The sequence below is a fragment of the Aristolochia californica genome, unplaced genomic scaffold (genome assembly GCF_029961685.1).
Source record: "Aristolochia californica isolate CCGP_79_NKW_82.1479 unplaced genomic scaffold, dmAriCali1.0.hap1 SCAF_11, whole genome shotgun sequence".
Classification (NCBI taxonomy): domain Eukaryota; kingdom Viridiplantae; phylum Streptophyta; class Magnoliopsida; order Piperales; family Aristolochiaceae; genus Aristolochia; species Aristolochia californica.
In genome coordinates this window covers 31,005,994-31,022,594 of record NW_027181782.1, presented here as the reverse complement: position 1 = coordinate 31,022,594, position 16,601 = coordinate 31,005,994, and the positions used below count along the sequence as shown (strand labels likewise).

At 40.7% G+C, this 16,601-nt stretch overlaps 1 protein-coding gene across 1 annotated transcript in view; it reads right to left on the bottom strand.

The window, feature by feature from the left end:
• Positions 1 to 16,601, bottom strand: part of LOC137944760 (phosphoinositide phosphatase SAC6-like) — a 50,925-nt gene that overhangs the window by 15,291 nt on the left and 19,033 nt on the right. The gene's annotated exons all lie outside the window — the stretch shown is intronic.

Below are 16,601 nucleotides of genomic sequence, written 5' to 3'. Positions count from 1 at the left end.
AAAGGGTCTCCCTGTCTGATTCCCTGGTTCCATTGAAATATCCATAAGGCCTACCGTTGACAAGAACAGAGTAAGATGCAGTGGAAATATAGTTTCTCATCCAGAATCTCCACCGGGTGCCGAAACCCATTTCACCAAAAAGGTAGTCCATCAACTTCCAATTAACCCGGTCAAAGGCTTTTTTGAAATCAAGTTTGAGAACAACTCTTGGTTGACTAGATTTTTTAAAGGAGTCAAGTAATTCATAGGCTGCCATTGCAGAGTCCAAGCTATTGTGACCTCGAATAAAAGCACTTTGACATGGGTTAATAACACTGGGGAGGACAGCTCTAAGCCGATTGGAGAGAATACTGGCTAAGATTTTGTATGCACTAGTGGTAAGACTGATGGGTCTGAAATTTTGGGAGAGGGCAGAGTTGGCTTTTTTTGGGATAAGGGCAATGAAGGAAGCCCCAATGGTTTTATGGGTGATGTCAACTTGATGGAAGTTATTGACAAAAGCATGGACATCATTTCTGATTGTCCCCCAAGCATTGTGATAAAATTCACCATTAAACTCGTCTGGACCCGGGGCTTGGTCCTTTGGCAAGCCCAGAGCAGCCGCATCAATTTCTTCAAGAGAAAAGCAGCGCTCCAAAACTCGAGCCTATTATCAGTACAAAAAATGCGGTAGAAGCATCGAACTAAGTTTCTATTTTGTTATAAAAATTCTGAAATACATTGACGATATCACAATAAAAGAAAGGAAAAATACTGGGAACTAGACTTGGTACCCATACATCAGAATACACTATGTCAAACAAACTACTACTATTTGTTTGACTCAATGGAAATGAAGTCTAATGATACTTCCTGAGTTGACATGACTCATATTGAAACAATAGACTAGATGGTAGATCCAGAACCAACTGAATCAATTTTGTTGGAGAAGGATGTCCTAACCAAAGGCCACTAGAAGGGTGAACTGATAGGATAAAATAGAAAATGAACCTATTGTGGTGAACCATCCAAGTGATAAAGTCCTTTTTTTCTCACACGCTCAATCAACCATCCTCGTCGTTTAAGATCCTGAAATACACAATGAGTAGGATAAAATATTGTTGAGCAGTTTATGGATTTTGGAAGTTGATTGACCAACAAAAGAAATTGTGGAACAAATAACACTGATTTTAATGACGAGGCTGTAGGCTGAATCTCATATACTCCATGAACAGGAGAAATAGACCCATCAACAAGAGTAACTTATTTAAAGGAAGATGGACTATTCATGAAAGAGAAGACATACCTAACATGTATGACAATGCTCCTGAGTCAATAACCTAGGAAGAAACAAGATTCACATGTAGGGTAGACATACCAGAATTGGTAAGAGTGGTTGTAAGAAAGTTGAGCTATAGATGGAAAGGAGAATAATGAGGCTAGTTGAGCTAGTCATTGGGCCAACTACTAAAGATCATCAAGGGCACCCAATACAAATACCAACTGTTGGACTGGAAAACGTCTTGCTGCTATCCTAAATAATAGAATTGGTCCATACAGATATATAATATTTACCCATTTCAAAAGAGGAAAAAAAAGTGTCATTAGTTTCTTGTGTCTTGGAGAAAAAATGGCTGGACGAGGGGTCGGTCAAGGAGTAACTTCCTCCCACCAACCATCTGGGGAACGAAGTAACTCCCACCCAACGACCATTCCCTCTGATCCAGCACCTCTAGTAGGACAGTGCCCAAGATGGGGCGAAGATCGAACCAGTCTGGGGAAGCAAAGGTAAACAACCGGAAGAAGAAGACAAGAAGGGAAAAAAAAAGTATCGACTCTGAAGATAGTTCAGTCGAGAGATGGCAAACTGTAATCTCGAGATCCTCACGCCGAAGGATCCAAGTGGAGGATCCGGCCAGATACGAATTCCGGAATGGAAAAGCAAAGCTGACTTTTCGAAAGAGGAAGGAGAAGAGTGGGCAGGCCATCCAGATTCATGCACAAGAGGGGGGGGGGGGGGGGGGGGGAATCATACATCTCCCTCCGATCTCCGCAGTCAGCTATTTCGTAGACATCTTCAGGAAAGTCCAATTAGGGAACACGGGAAGAAAATATAGCAGATCACTTCTCTCTGGGGATCTGGAATTCCAAGTACACATCCAGTATCATGGAGGACTTCTTGAATGCGTCATCCACCAAAGACGTGGCCAAATGATAATGGGTATGATTTTTCTTCCACGGCTCTCCACTTCTGAAATGGGATGGAAACACTTTGATCAAATACTCCGGCAGTTAGCCACATCCCAAAAAATCCACTCACAACCCAGCGCTTCACACCAGTCAATTCTGTCGCCTCCACCTGATCCTCCACTGGAGAAGACTCAGGTCTTCAAAACCAATTGTCCAACACCACCACCACCAATATCACTCCTCAAGCTTCACCCCAAAAAAACCAGTTCTCTATATCCCTGCCAGCCCACATCGAATCTAAGGGCAAGCGCAAAATGTCCCTGGTAGTGCTCATTGAAGATCCGGAAAAAATTTTCACCAGCAAAACAAATCCAAGAATGGCTGCAAAAACGAAATATCATATCCACAGCCATCATCAAAGCTCATGAGAGGAGCTGGCTAATCAACTATCATTCGGAGGAGGACCGTAGGAGACTACATTCACTAAAGACAGAGACTAATTCAATGATCCTTCACATGACCAATTAGAGCCCAGAACTCACAACCCCCATCTCGGGGCAATGGGTGATCGTCAAAGGTCTTCCGGTGGAAATCCGATGCCGGCATACTCTGGAATGCCTCACAAAAGATTTCGGAGAGCTTATATGGGCCGAAAGCCAGCCAACGCAGCTTCACAAAGAAAACATTTTCATCTGGCCAAAATCACCGGTAAGTGGTTTACAGTTTTTTCATATCTCCTGCAGAAAAACCACGATCTGGGTCTCCATGGAATTTGGAGATCTGGAAGTCCTTTTGGCAGCCAACTCGGAAGAAACCTCACGAAACATAACCCAGGCTGAGCCGACCCACCAGTTGCTGATTCGGAAACATCACTCGAAGCTCAATCGGACATGGGTTCTGAAAAAAAAAATCCGACCACACAAAATCAAACCCCATATCCCAAAATAGTCCAATCACTACCAGTTAACAGTAACCCTTTTAATGCCTCCGCCGAAAAAGTTTCAATCCACATAAATGCCTCCGCCGAAAAAATCCCATCTTTGAAATTTCCCTTGCCCATAGTGCCACTCCCCAGTTCCCCAAAGCATCTGCAGTACACCTGTCCCCAAACCCAAAATCTGACAAGATCTCTCAACCCGATCTACCGCCACATCCTTCACCTGACAAGGGGATTATAACTCTCATTACTTCCCCATGCTCACCTCCATCACCGTCACACTCTGCCTCACCTCGACACAAGAACCAAAAAAAGAAACACTTTCCCCCACACACCTTTCTCTCCATTTCCCGAAAACCATCACCACCCTCTCAAATCAATGGTATTTCCAATGCCCCTCCGATCTGGCAACCTCGAGCCCTGCACCGTACTTTTTTACATACAAAAAACACCTTTTCAACCATCAAATCCACTGCCGTCGACCACATCAATTCCCAAAACCCCTCAGTCCACATCATGCCGCCATCCCGTCTTTTCATTTCTACATCACCCCCTTCCCCTCCGCCGCCTGAAGCCCTCGTTTCCGAAAGTAGCACCACTCGCCTGTCATACACCAACCCCTCCGCCGCCTAAAGCCCTCGTTTCCCAAAGTAGTACCACTCGCCTGTCATACACCAACCCCTCAGTCCACATCACGCCGCCCTCCCATCCTTTCATATTTAAATCCCCCCCCCCCCCCCCTGGAGCCTAAAGCCCTCGTTTCCCGAAGTCGTACCCCTCGCCTGTCATACACAAACTCTCCCCCTTCCCGCGGCTTCTCTACCTCGATAAACCCCCATTTCTCCCCACTTTCACCCACATTCTTGGCTCCTTCCTGAGGCTTACCTCCTGCGACCCCCCCTCCCTCAAACCTTCCACATCAATTCACCCAACATTCCGCTCCTCTCGCTGTCCCATCAGATCCTCCCTCTCTGACACAAACCTCCCTATATACGGCCCCCCCTCGAGCCCCGCTAAGCCCTTCCCTCCTCTCCAATGAATCCACCTGGGATTTCGACCCCCCTTTTTACTCCTCTACTCCCTTCACCCCTTTTATATTCATTCTCCCACTATCCTCTGCCCCACCCCCCTTCGTGTTATCCTCCCCCACTCGGACACCATGGAAACCTCAACCCCCAAAACAATCACCCCTCCCCTACACACCAATACTGGAAAACAAAATGCCAACACCCCTTACCGGTATACCTATTCCCGAAAAAAAAAAAAGGGAAAAATAAAGCAAAAAACAGCACCTCCGCACCTTCTAAAAAAAACACCAAAAAAGATAAAGTCAAAGACACTACCGCCCCCCCCCCCCCCCCCCCCCCCCCCCAACCACCCACCTGTCCCTCTATTGGAATCTCCCCCTGATTGGTACGATCTCCCCCCTGCATTCCCCTCTAGAATCCCCCCAATTTGGTCCGACCTCCCCCCAACTATAACCTCTGAATCTACCCCAACCATGACCTTCACTCCCAATCCGCGGGATGAGCTCCTCCTGTTTCTGCTGGAACAGGAACAAGACTTTCCACGGGAGGAATTTTCAGAAATGACGGAGCTGCGGAATATCAACACCCACCGTTCTCCATGATCATTCTATCATGGAATGTTAGAGGACTCGGCTCTTTGGCCAAGCGATCCCTCATCAGAGCGGCGCTTTTTGATGTTAAACCAAAAATTGCTATTCTTCTTGAAACTAAGATGCAGTCTTTTGAATACTCAATTGTTTGTAATTTATGGTATGACACCAACCCAGCATGGGCAAATGTGGATGCAATTGGCCATTCCGGTGGCATAATTGTCATCTGGGATCCAATTGTTTTTTATGCAATTTCCGTCATTCCGGGACAATACTCAATTGGTCTCCAGCTCCTGGATCACAACCTCGGTACTTCTTGGGCACTAGCCGGCATCTATGGGCCAACTCGTTACCGTGACCGAGCATCTTTCTGGGAGGAAATCTTTCAGCTTGTCCAATTATGGGACCTCCCTTGGCTCCTTGGAGGAGACTTCAATGCGACTCTACTTTGCTCTGACAAAAGTCCTCCTGCCTCCCGAACCTCATCAACCATGAGAGCTTTTTTTGATTTTATCAATAGTCTTGCTCTATCCGAGGCTCCTCTATCGGGGAAAAAATTCACCTGGACAAATTGTCAAAATCCCCCTATTTTGTCTAAATTGGACAGATTTTTTGTCAATATAGAATGGAACCTCCTCTTCCCCAACGCCTCTGGCCAAGTCCTAAACAAAAAAGGATCTGACCATTGGCCTATCCAACTCAACACTCGGCAAGTTACGTGGGAAACATCTCCCTTTCGGTTTGAGAACGCCTGGTTATTAACCGAGGCTTTCATCCCTTCTTTGAAAATGTGGTGGCTCGAGTTGGAAAATCATCCGAACCCGGGTTGGGCCCTCCCTCGGAAACTCAAAGCCCTCAAGACAAAGATCAGACTGTGGGATAAAAATCACCGAGTTTCTGCTGCTTCCCGGAAAGATTCGATTTGCCGCCGCATTTTTTAGCTGGATCTACTGGAGGAACAGAGGTTAATCTCTCCTACTGATTTACTGGTTAGCAATAATTTAAATTCTGAATATCTTACGTTTCTTCGTTTTGAATCTGTCTGCTGGAAACAACGTTCAAGATTTCGTTGGATGGCTAAGGGTGATGGGAATACAAAGTTTTTCCACTCCATCGCTTCGGCCAGGAGGAGGACTAACAGTATCACTGCTCTCTGTAACGGAGACCAAGTGGTTACGGATAGTGCCTCCATATCTAACCTTTTGGTGAAGTACTTCGCAGAGTTATATTCAGAAGTCTATTTCAGAAGACCAAAACTCCATCAGCTCGACTTCGAGGGCATTTCAGCTGAAGAAGCTGCTGATCTTGAAAAACCATTTTCTTCAGAAGAAATTGAACAGGCTGTCCTTGACCTTCCTAAAGATAAAGTCCCCGGACCAGATGGCTTTAATGGTGAGTTTTATCACTGTTTTTGGGACCTGTTAAAAAAATGATGTTTGTGCCCTCGTTCACAATTTTCACCAAGTGGGAATAACTCACTCTGGAATCAGCGCATCTTTTATTGCACTTATTCCGAAAAAAACTAATTCGGTTACCCAAAGATTTTCGCCCTATTAGCCTCACTTCCAGTTCATATAAAATTATTGGGCGTCTATTGGCTAATCGGCTGAAAGCAGTCCTTTACAAGGTAATTAATCCTTGTCAAAGTGCTTTTATCCGAGACAGAAACATCCTGGACTCTTCTCTAACAGCTCATGAACTCCTTGATTCTTTCAAAAAATCTTCCCTTCCAAGGTTTGTTCTGAAAATTGATTTTGAGAAAGCTTTTGATCAGGTTGATTGGAAACTGGTGGACTATCTTTTTGACCGTATGGGTTTTGGCACAAGATGGAAATTCTGGATGAGGAGCTGTATTTCCTCTCCTTATTCTGTCTTGGTAAATGGGAAACCTCGAGGTTATTTCAAAGCTTCTAGGGGGATAAGACAAGGCGACCCCCTATCTCCATTTATTTTTACTCTTGTTGGAGAATACCTTACCTCTATGATCCGGTTTGCAAAACGTTCGGGTTGGCTAAGTCCTGTTTTTTCTTATCCAAACCAAGACATTTCCATTCTACAGTATGCTGATGACTCTATCTTTTTGGAGAAGGGTCCATGAGACAAATCAAACACATGAAAGCAATTTTGTACATCTTTGAATTGACCTCGGGTCAAAAGATAAGCTGGGAAAAAACATCAATTTTTGGATTTAATATTGAAGCCTCTATTCTCATCTCAATGGCGAACTATCTGGGTTGTAAGGTAGCGTCCGTTCCGAGCACATATCTGGGCTTACCTTTGACTCCGCTCCTACCTACGAAAAACTCCTGGTTTCCGATTGTTGAGCGGCTTGAGAAGCGTCTGGCTTTTTGGAAAGGGAAATTTTTATCCAAAGCTGGTAAGTTGGTTCTTATCAAATCTTGCCTTCATGGTATCCCATCTTATTTTTTATCTTTGTACCATTGTCCATCATCTATTTGGGATAGAATTGAATTTTTGAAAAGAAGATTCCCATGGGATGGGCCAAATGGGGAAAAAAAGTTTAATCTTGTAAAATGGGTAGATGTTTGTACACCACTTGTAATGGGGGGGGCCTCGGGATTCGGGACATTGCTACCACAAACAAGGCTCTGCTCTTAAAGTGGATTTGGAAGTTCAACGTGCAATCCAATCTGCTGTGGCGCCGAATGGTTGCAATAAAATCCGGAACAGACAATGGCTGGTGGACGGACGGGGGAAGATTTTACAAGTTATCCCCTATTTGGAAGAAAATTGCCAAACTCTTACCTACCTTCAAATCTGTCGTCGCGGTACAAATACTCTATTCTGGACGGATTGGTGGATAGGGTCAAGTTGTTTAAAGGAAAGTCATCAACGTTTATATCAACTGTCAAGATCTCGTAACACAATGGTTTCTGACCATTGGCAGTCTTCAGGCGGCTGAAATCTTCATCTCAGGCGAGCGTTGAATGACTCTGAAGTTGTTGAAGCCACTTGCCTAGTCAACTTGCTCTCTGATGTGACTTTAAAAAGCTCTACCGATACACTCATCTGGACGCCGAACAAACAAGGTATGTTCTCTACAGCTTCTGCGTACCATCATATGATTTTGTATCCGCCTCCCCACACAGAACATCCTGCTACCTTTACATGGTCGCTCCCAATTCCTCCTCAAGTTAAGTTCTTCATCTGGACGGTATGTCGTAAGAAAATCTTAACTTCTGACGCTTTGCAAAGACGTGGCACTAATATTCCTAATCCAGAATGCCCATTTTGCAACACATCCCCTTTTAACAGCAGATCACTCGCTTCTACATTGCGAATATGCTTGTAACATTTGGACCGAATTAATGGACAAAATCGGTTTATTATATTGCCCATCGCAAGATTTACATAACACTATCTTAACTTTGGTTAGCTCACATCTTCCAAAGTTGGGGAAAATTTTGATCTCTTGCTGTGTTGGGCACATTGCGTGGAATTTATGGAAAGAAAGAAACAATCGTAAATTCAATCAGAAAGCTCTCCCTCGGAATATTCTTTGTGAGCAGATCATCGGTCAAGTTAGCTCTTGGGTTCTCCTTCGCAAAGAATTCAGTAACTTAAAAGCGACAAACATGCGTGAAAATTGGCGAAATATTGCGGGTAAGTCTTTTCCATCGAAGGCCCCTGTAATGGTTGAATGGTCCAAACCCTCCTCCTGGACATTTTAAACTAAATTTTGATGGAAGTGCTCTCGGGTGTCCGGGGCCAGCTGGGTTTGGCAGAGTAATTCACGATGATCAAGCGAATCTTCTCTTCACATACGCGGGTCCAATTGGAGTATCTGACTCTACTTGCGTGGAATTGCATGGGCTGTTCAACGGACTGAAACTTTTCAAGCAAAAAAAGGAGGGTGCTCTCTTGGTTGAAGGGGATTCTCAAGTCATTATTAACTGGTGCTCGAAGCCATCAAAACCTCCTTGGCGTCATTGGGAGATTTTTGATGAAATTTGTAAGTTAATTTATGTTTTACAATGCACTTGGAAACATGTTCCAAGATCTGCTAATCACTTAGCCGATGCTCAAGCGAAAAAAGGCGTTACCCTCCAACATCTTGTTGTGGAGGAAATGTCTTTTTAGCTTCAAGGTATGTAATTTTTTTCTTCAGTAATACATTCACACCTCTTCTCAAAAAAAGAATTGGTCCATACAGATCTGCCAAACTTTTGTTTTTTTTTTTTTGAAATGATGCTGAATTTTATTATGATAGCTCAAACGAGCAGATTACAAGAGGGGAAGCCTTCCCAAACAATGAGAGATTGCTGGGAGGTTCCGAATTTAGCCAATTTATCAACCAAAGAATTGGCTAATCTAGGAACGAGGTTCTAATTACAATGAATGGATGACACAATGTCAGCAATACAATCAATGATTGGCTGATCTTTTGAACACCAGCTGATGACAATCTTTGAATCGCCTTCGATAATCAACTTGCCATGAAGCCGCTCTTTAAAGATTTGGAGGTCAAATAGAAGAGCACTCACTTCAGCAGTATTTGAATCAGTAATACCCACCGGCCCTACATAGGATAGAATAGGGTCTCCACTACTGTCTCTGAAAACACTACCAACTCCAGCAGGCCCAGGACAGCCTAAAGCACTGCCGTCAAAATTGAGTTTCGTGCAGTGGTAAGGGGAGGATCCCAGGTCTTGAACACCAGCTGATGACAGTCTTTTGATCTGCCAAACTTGTCCCAACACTTATTAGAAAAATGGTAGGTACGGCGACAATGTACACACCGTCAATGACCACTACCCTCACACCTTGGCCTAAGCTATCTCAGCCTCGTCCTTTGATGCCCTCTCCACGTCTATGGGTGGCCTCTGACCGACTCAACGCATGTTGATGAATATTGAGGGAAGCAGCCTCAACACCCTTCATTTCCTTGCTACCCTGTGGTGTCACAACAGATTGTGTGCATTACACTGTTGAAGGCATTAGGAAGTGAAGCCACATCACCAGAGGCAACCAATTGTGCTCAAACTACATATTTAAACTCCAGACCATCCAAAAACTTAGCTACATAAATCCATCCCTGGTATTTTCAAAGTTCCTTCTCATCAGCATTAAAGGGAAAGTAGATACTAATCTCCTATAGCACACTTTATAACTCACTGTAATAATCAATGCCTATTCTGTCACCTCTTTTCAAACTATACAACTCATAAATTCTTGACAGATTACTTTTTCGGGCATACTTTGATTCAAGTAAAATCCAAATTTCTTTAGCTGTTTTGCAATTCATAATCTGACTTCTAAAGCTAGATTCCATGCTATTAAGTAGCCAAATCATATTTTTTTGTCTTCTGCTTCACAATTTTTAGTTACTGAAATAGGTGGATAATCTCTAAGATATTAATTTTTCGTTGGCCTTAAGATAGATCAGAACAATTTGGACCAGCTTAAATAATTCTAACCATTCAATTCTTCAGTGGTAATTACAATTGTATCCTTTCCATCTGAATTTCCAGTCTCTTTAATTGGGGTAAACACTTCACCAGAATCAACCATATTAAACTAGAATAAGCAGATCCAGAAAAGACCAAAAACTTCAACAAAATGGCACACTTATATGGGCCCCACACCAGAACAATAAGAGCAACAAACAACTCCAACACAATCACATTTATCCAATTCAATGAGTAGCAGGCACAATTGCTATCAATGTACCAAAATTTGTCAAAAAGAAGGATGACATCGGCATCCAGTGAGATGACGAAGGCAACAGGTACAAATCTAATGACCTGCATAGGCAGTAATTGGGACAATCATGAAGAATACAACACTCTACAGGCACAAACTTCACACAGGACTGCTCGATTGGCAGTACAAGCCATCGACCCTAAGGTCATGGCACTAAAGAAAAAGAAAACTCTGACCTTTAGCTTCAATCAGGAGTCCTTTTCTGGATTAGGTGTAACTTAGAGAAGAGAAGGAAAAACACCTGAAATGCTCAGCAATAGGATCTCAATGGTTTGATACAACGTAAAAATAAAAGCTTGTTGGAGAAAAAGAGAAAAAAGGAAGAAAATAGAGAACAAAAGAGAGGAAAAGAGTGTGTTGTCCAGCATTCAATGAAGGAAAACAACAACCCCCTCTCATTCTCACTTTAGTGACTTTGAGTCCAATTATATAAATACCCCTTATGACTCAAAACTCCATATCTGACTAATTACATATCAGAACAACATGTAATCTGGACCATAGCCTTCTAACAATCACTGATCTTATTGACACTCCTACAGATTCATAAAGAATATATACAATGACCAAAATACTCCTACTTAACATCTAACATTGTGTTTGAACTAAGTATTAAATGAGTGGGCCTGAATATAAATAAGCCAAGAAAAGCAGACATCGAAATGAATGAGCAATCAGAACAGATGCAATGTTTGTAAAGGTCAAGTAGTGCTTCAAAGTTTTGAGAAATTCCAGCGAAACTTGGGAGCCTGCTATTCAGGACACGAGCACATTTTATTGAGAAACGACAGCAACGAATTGATGGTTAAAGGGAAAAATATGGTTAGAATTATACAAGTTTGAGAATAACATAGGATAGAGAATGGGATTACAATTAATAGCATAACAAGGTTAAAAAAGTAACACTCAAGTCACACTGTATCAATAGATGTAGGTCAGAACAACATGGTGATAGCTAGGGCTGGGAAAAACAATTCAGCTAAGGAACTGGCAAGTAACCAACATTGGAGATGGATAGAGTGGAGTCTCACACAACAAGGAAAACAATTGCCTCAAAAGATGTTGTATCCAGCAATTTAATGTAGACAAATTGACATGAACTCTTTTAGAAGACACCCAGCCTAGTATCTTTCTGTGCAAAGTCATCTTAAGCCTATTTCCTGAACAAATAAATCTACTAGAACTTGTTAAACTGACTGTACGAAAACAAGTAAACATCTATGAAAAATATTGAAATCGAATAGGAGGAAGAGAGAAATTGAAAAGAGAGAAAGGGGAGGAGAGAAAAAGTTGAGAGAGACATCAATTTCAGTCTCACGACCTCCAGTCTTTTTATTAAGTAAAAATGGTTCAATTTACAAAAGTGCCCCTCTACACTTAAAAACCACTTAACAATTTATATCTCCTACAATACATACTCAAAATACATGAAAATTAAACCATAGATACCATCCAATGTGCTGAACAAGATGATGTAAAAATATAAGAACTCCAGAAGTATAAAATAATCAAAATACCCTTATGCTCATTTCTTAACACCCCCTCTTAAGCTGGGGCATATATATCCATAAGACCTTGCTTGTTGCAAAAGACTCCCAATTCTCTTTTACCAAGTATTTTGGTAAACACATCTCCAATTTTCACCCACACCAAACATATAGAGTAACTGCTTCTATCTTCATGACAGCATCTCGAATGAAGGGAGTCCACTTCAATATGTTTAGTCATCTCAAGAGAATGGAGTATGCTAAAAAAATGTCACATCTGTTGATACAAATGTTTTCTTAATGGATGGGCATAAGCACTTGTATCCTTTTTGTGTACGAGAATACCCCAGGAAATCACATTTAACCGCTCATGGTGACAACTTGTCTCTAGAAAGGCCATAGACATTAGAAAAAGAGACACATCCAAAGACACGAGACGACAGTTAAAATAGTGGAGTAGAAAGCATTAATACCTAAATTGATATTTTACCTCCAAGAATAGGCGAAGGCATCCTGTTAATAAAAAAACATGCAGTAAGAACTGCATTACCCCAATATGGTTTAGGGACATTCATATGCAAAAGCATTATACGAGCTACCTCTAACAAGTGGCGATTTTTAAACTCATCAACTCCATTCTGTTGTTGAGTAAATACATAGGCTGACTAATGGATAATCACCCTACTCTGATAGAATAAATCAATTTTTTGATTCATGAGTTCCAAGCCATTGTCAGTACGAAGCACACGAATTGAGATATTGATTCTTTATTTTAGCATAAATTTTTTGGAATAAATAAAAAACATCAGATTTCTCCTATAGGAGATAGACCCAAGTACATCTATTGAAGTCATCAATAAATGAAAGAAAATATTTATAACCAAACACACTAGTAATTGCACATGGACCCCATACATCTGAGTGAACAATATCAAACACTCAACTGCTCTTGGACTGACTTGAAAGAAATTGTGTCCTATGATGCATGCCCAATTGGCAAGACTCACACAGAAAAGAAAGACTAGAAGGAAATTCTGGAAACAGTTGAATCAGTGTGGCTGGAGAAGGATGATCTAACCGGTGGTGCCACTATAGAGGAGATATTGTAGTATGCAAGGCTTTTAATTTATACTACTACAAATCACCTTCCACATAGTATAATCCCCCCTTCTCACACGCGGAACCAATCGTCTTCTTCATCATGAGATCTTGAAAGATACAATGAAATGGATAACAAGTTAAGAATAATTCATAAACTTGGTAACTTGACTGACAGACAATAAATTCATAGGAAATATAGTAATGAAAAAAAAAAAAAAAATTGACTATGGAATCAAGAAAGAAGATGGAACTACGGTACCAATTCCATGAGCTAAGGACAAGGATCCATCAGCTAAAGTAACATGTTTAATGGATTAGGATTGCTTTAAATCTGAAAATAAAGAAGAAATACCTGACATATGTGTATTGGCCCCAAAGTTTAGGACCCAGGTGGATGAAGGGCACGCATGAAAGTTAGATGTACTTGAATCAACCAAGGTGATTGTAGGAGTAGAAGTCTGAGCTATGTGGATGCAACTATGAACTGAGCCATATGCTGAACAAGTTGTTGCATCCCATTAGGTGCCCCATGTACAATACTTTCGAGCACTCCAATATGGTTCTCAACACCCTCATGAACAATAGAGTTTGCCCTTGTGGACTTACCAAATTTAGCCCAGCACTTATCTAAGAAGTGGTTGGAATGACCACAATGACTACATTTCCTTTCAGATTTACCATCATTTCTGCCTCAACCCCTACCTGTGCCATCTCATCCTCTGACTCTTCCTTTATAAGGCTTTGAATAGTTAACAATATTAAATGCAGAGGCATCAGTAGATTTAACGCTTTTACCTCCCTTGGAGACCACAACATTTTCAGCACACATTATCCGATAAAAGTAGTGGAAAGAAAAGGCACATCACCTAGCACTTGTGCCCTCACTGTATCAGACTCAGACCCTAAGCCATCACAAAATCTGGCAGTAAGTAATTGGCCTTGTTGTTTTTTCAGTTCTCACTCATCAGTAGTAAAGGGATGATACACATTTATCTCCTGTCATACCCCTAAAAGTCACTGTAGTACTCTGTAACTGGTCTATCACCTCTTTGAAGGCTGAAAAATTTGGCAAACAACTCATAGACACAAGGCAGATTGCTCTCATGTGCATACAGTAACTCAAGAGATATCAACATTTCTTTGGCAGACTCACAACTCATAATCCGATTCCTCAATTTGATATCAACACAGTTCTTCATCCCAATCGTAACTTGTGTTGAAGAGCAAATATGGAAGAGTCTTACATGACTCTCACAATAAGAAGTCTTACAAAGCTAAAATTATTATAGAAGCAGGTCTCACAAAAGAGTTTCAATTTAAAGGTGTTTTAGTTGTATTAGTCTTCTATTTAAGTTAGTCATTTAATTATGCTAGGACTTATCTTTAAGTGTTAGAGTTTAGGTGTAATTGGGACAAGGGTAGTTTAATTGTAATTGGACTCTACTACTTTCCTCTATTATAAATAGGGGATCATGTACTCTGATTACATCAAGTCAATGAAGTTTTTCTCTTTTCCATAAATTCAACATGGTATCAGAGCAGGTTATGTGAGTTGACTTAAACAACCCACAGAGATAATGTGATCCTTTTCTGATTTATTATCTCTAGCAGTTTAGGTTCGTATTTATCTTTTTTTCTCTTTTCAATCCCTATACCCGTTGTTTCCTTCAGCGTTTTCACCTCTATACTAAGTTTTTCATATTGCATATTACCTATTGGCGAAAAGATATTCGAGTCTACTTTCCAATGAACAACGAATTTTGTCAATCGGGTTTTCTATAAAGAGAAATCAATATTTGAAGCAGCAAAGTTCAGATTGCAAAAGAGGTTCGAGCAGCAGCAGTAGAAAGCTTCAACTTCCGAGCTATTTTATGCTATCAAGAAAGAGACTCTATATGGAGAATTATATATCAAATGAAATATCTGTAAGTCTATTTTCTTACCTATTCAACCAATTCTCGGTCTGAGTTTTTTATATGGTGATATTGATCTTGGAAGAGTCAATAGTTATGTTGGCAAAAAGAGAAAAGAGTACGTAGTTCGACCAGATTACAAAGACCGAAATCTATCAGATTATTTATCTCAAAAGAAGTATATTTTATGAAGAGAATTTATACTTGGATGAAAGGTATTTAAGTCTAGTTTCAGAAGGAGAAAATTTCATATCAATCTGATCTATATTTAAGGATATATTCGCATTGGAAGAATCAAAGGTCATGTTGGTATCTTGTTGCATTGAAAAATCCGATTTTTTTGCGTCACACTTTTTGAGTTGCTGTTATTGATCAACAATATCAAGAAAACTATCTCACTTACCCCTTTTTGTCAGTAACCTTTCTCCTACCATCCTTTTTGACTTTCACATTCCCCTTTGGGCCAACCTCTTGTGTGTTGCTTCGGTTGGTTTACCTTTTTATATATATATGGGTGTTTTTAAGTCCATTGAGACTCTTTATTGGTACCCTTGGGTTTTTTATCATTGTCTTGTGAATGACAGGCATTACCCACTTTAGTGATTATTGTCACTATTTTTGTTTGAAATCCTTTGATGTTGGTTTCGCCTTATGTTTTATCACCCATTTTTACCTTTTGAGAGTCTATGTCTAGTTTCGTACTTATCCTTCAGACACCATGATGGAGGAGATTATTACTACATCTATATTATTTGTTTCAAGATGAGATCACTGCCATTACCTCCCAGTTTGAGGGAGAGAAGTAGAAGAAGAAGTACAAGAAAGAGGTATTTTATTCCATATGTTGTGGTAATTTTTATGTGACCAAAATATTCAAGAAAGGGGAGCACAAAAGACAGTTTTTGCATCTATGAAGAATTATATTTGCGAAGAATTTTTTTCAGCAAAAGAAAATTGAAGACCAAGAATCCTTTTCATTGCAAGCTCTAGTTATAAACCCCAGCTTGAGGAGGAGTGTTGAAGAGCAAATATAGAAGAGTCTTACATGAGTCTCACAATAAGAAGTCTTACAGAGCCAAAATTATTATGGAAGTAGGTCTCATAGAAGAGTTTCAATTTAAAGGTGTTTTAGTTATGTTGAGTTATTATGCTAGGACTTATTTTTAAGTGTTAGAGTTTGGGTGTAATTGGGACAAGGGTAGTTTAATTGTAATTGGACTCTACTATTTTCCTCTATTATAAATAGGGGTTTATGTACTCTGATTACATCAAGTCAATGAAGTTTTTCTCTTTTCCATAAATTCAACAACTTGACCATCCTCTGCTTCTCAATCTTCATTTGGAGGCACTGGAGGATCATCTCTCAGAAATTTCAATTTCTTTATAGCTTTCAAATACACACTCACAGACTTCGACCAACTGAGATAATTTTGCCCATGCAACTTCTCAGTGGTAATCACAATCCTTTCCCTCAGTGCTTATTGAGTCCCTCGAGGGTGTGTAGATTTCACTTGAATTTGCCATCAATACTTCATAAAGGACACAATCCAGCAATTAACTCTTCTATCAACAATTCTGGTTAACAAGGTAGGTAGACCTCACTTTGAATAGATTAAAGTTAGAGCAAATAGCAATTTGCACAGCCAATAATC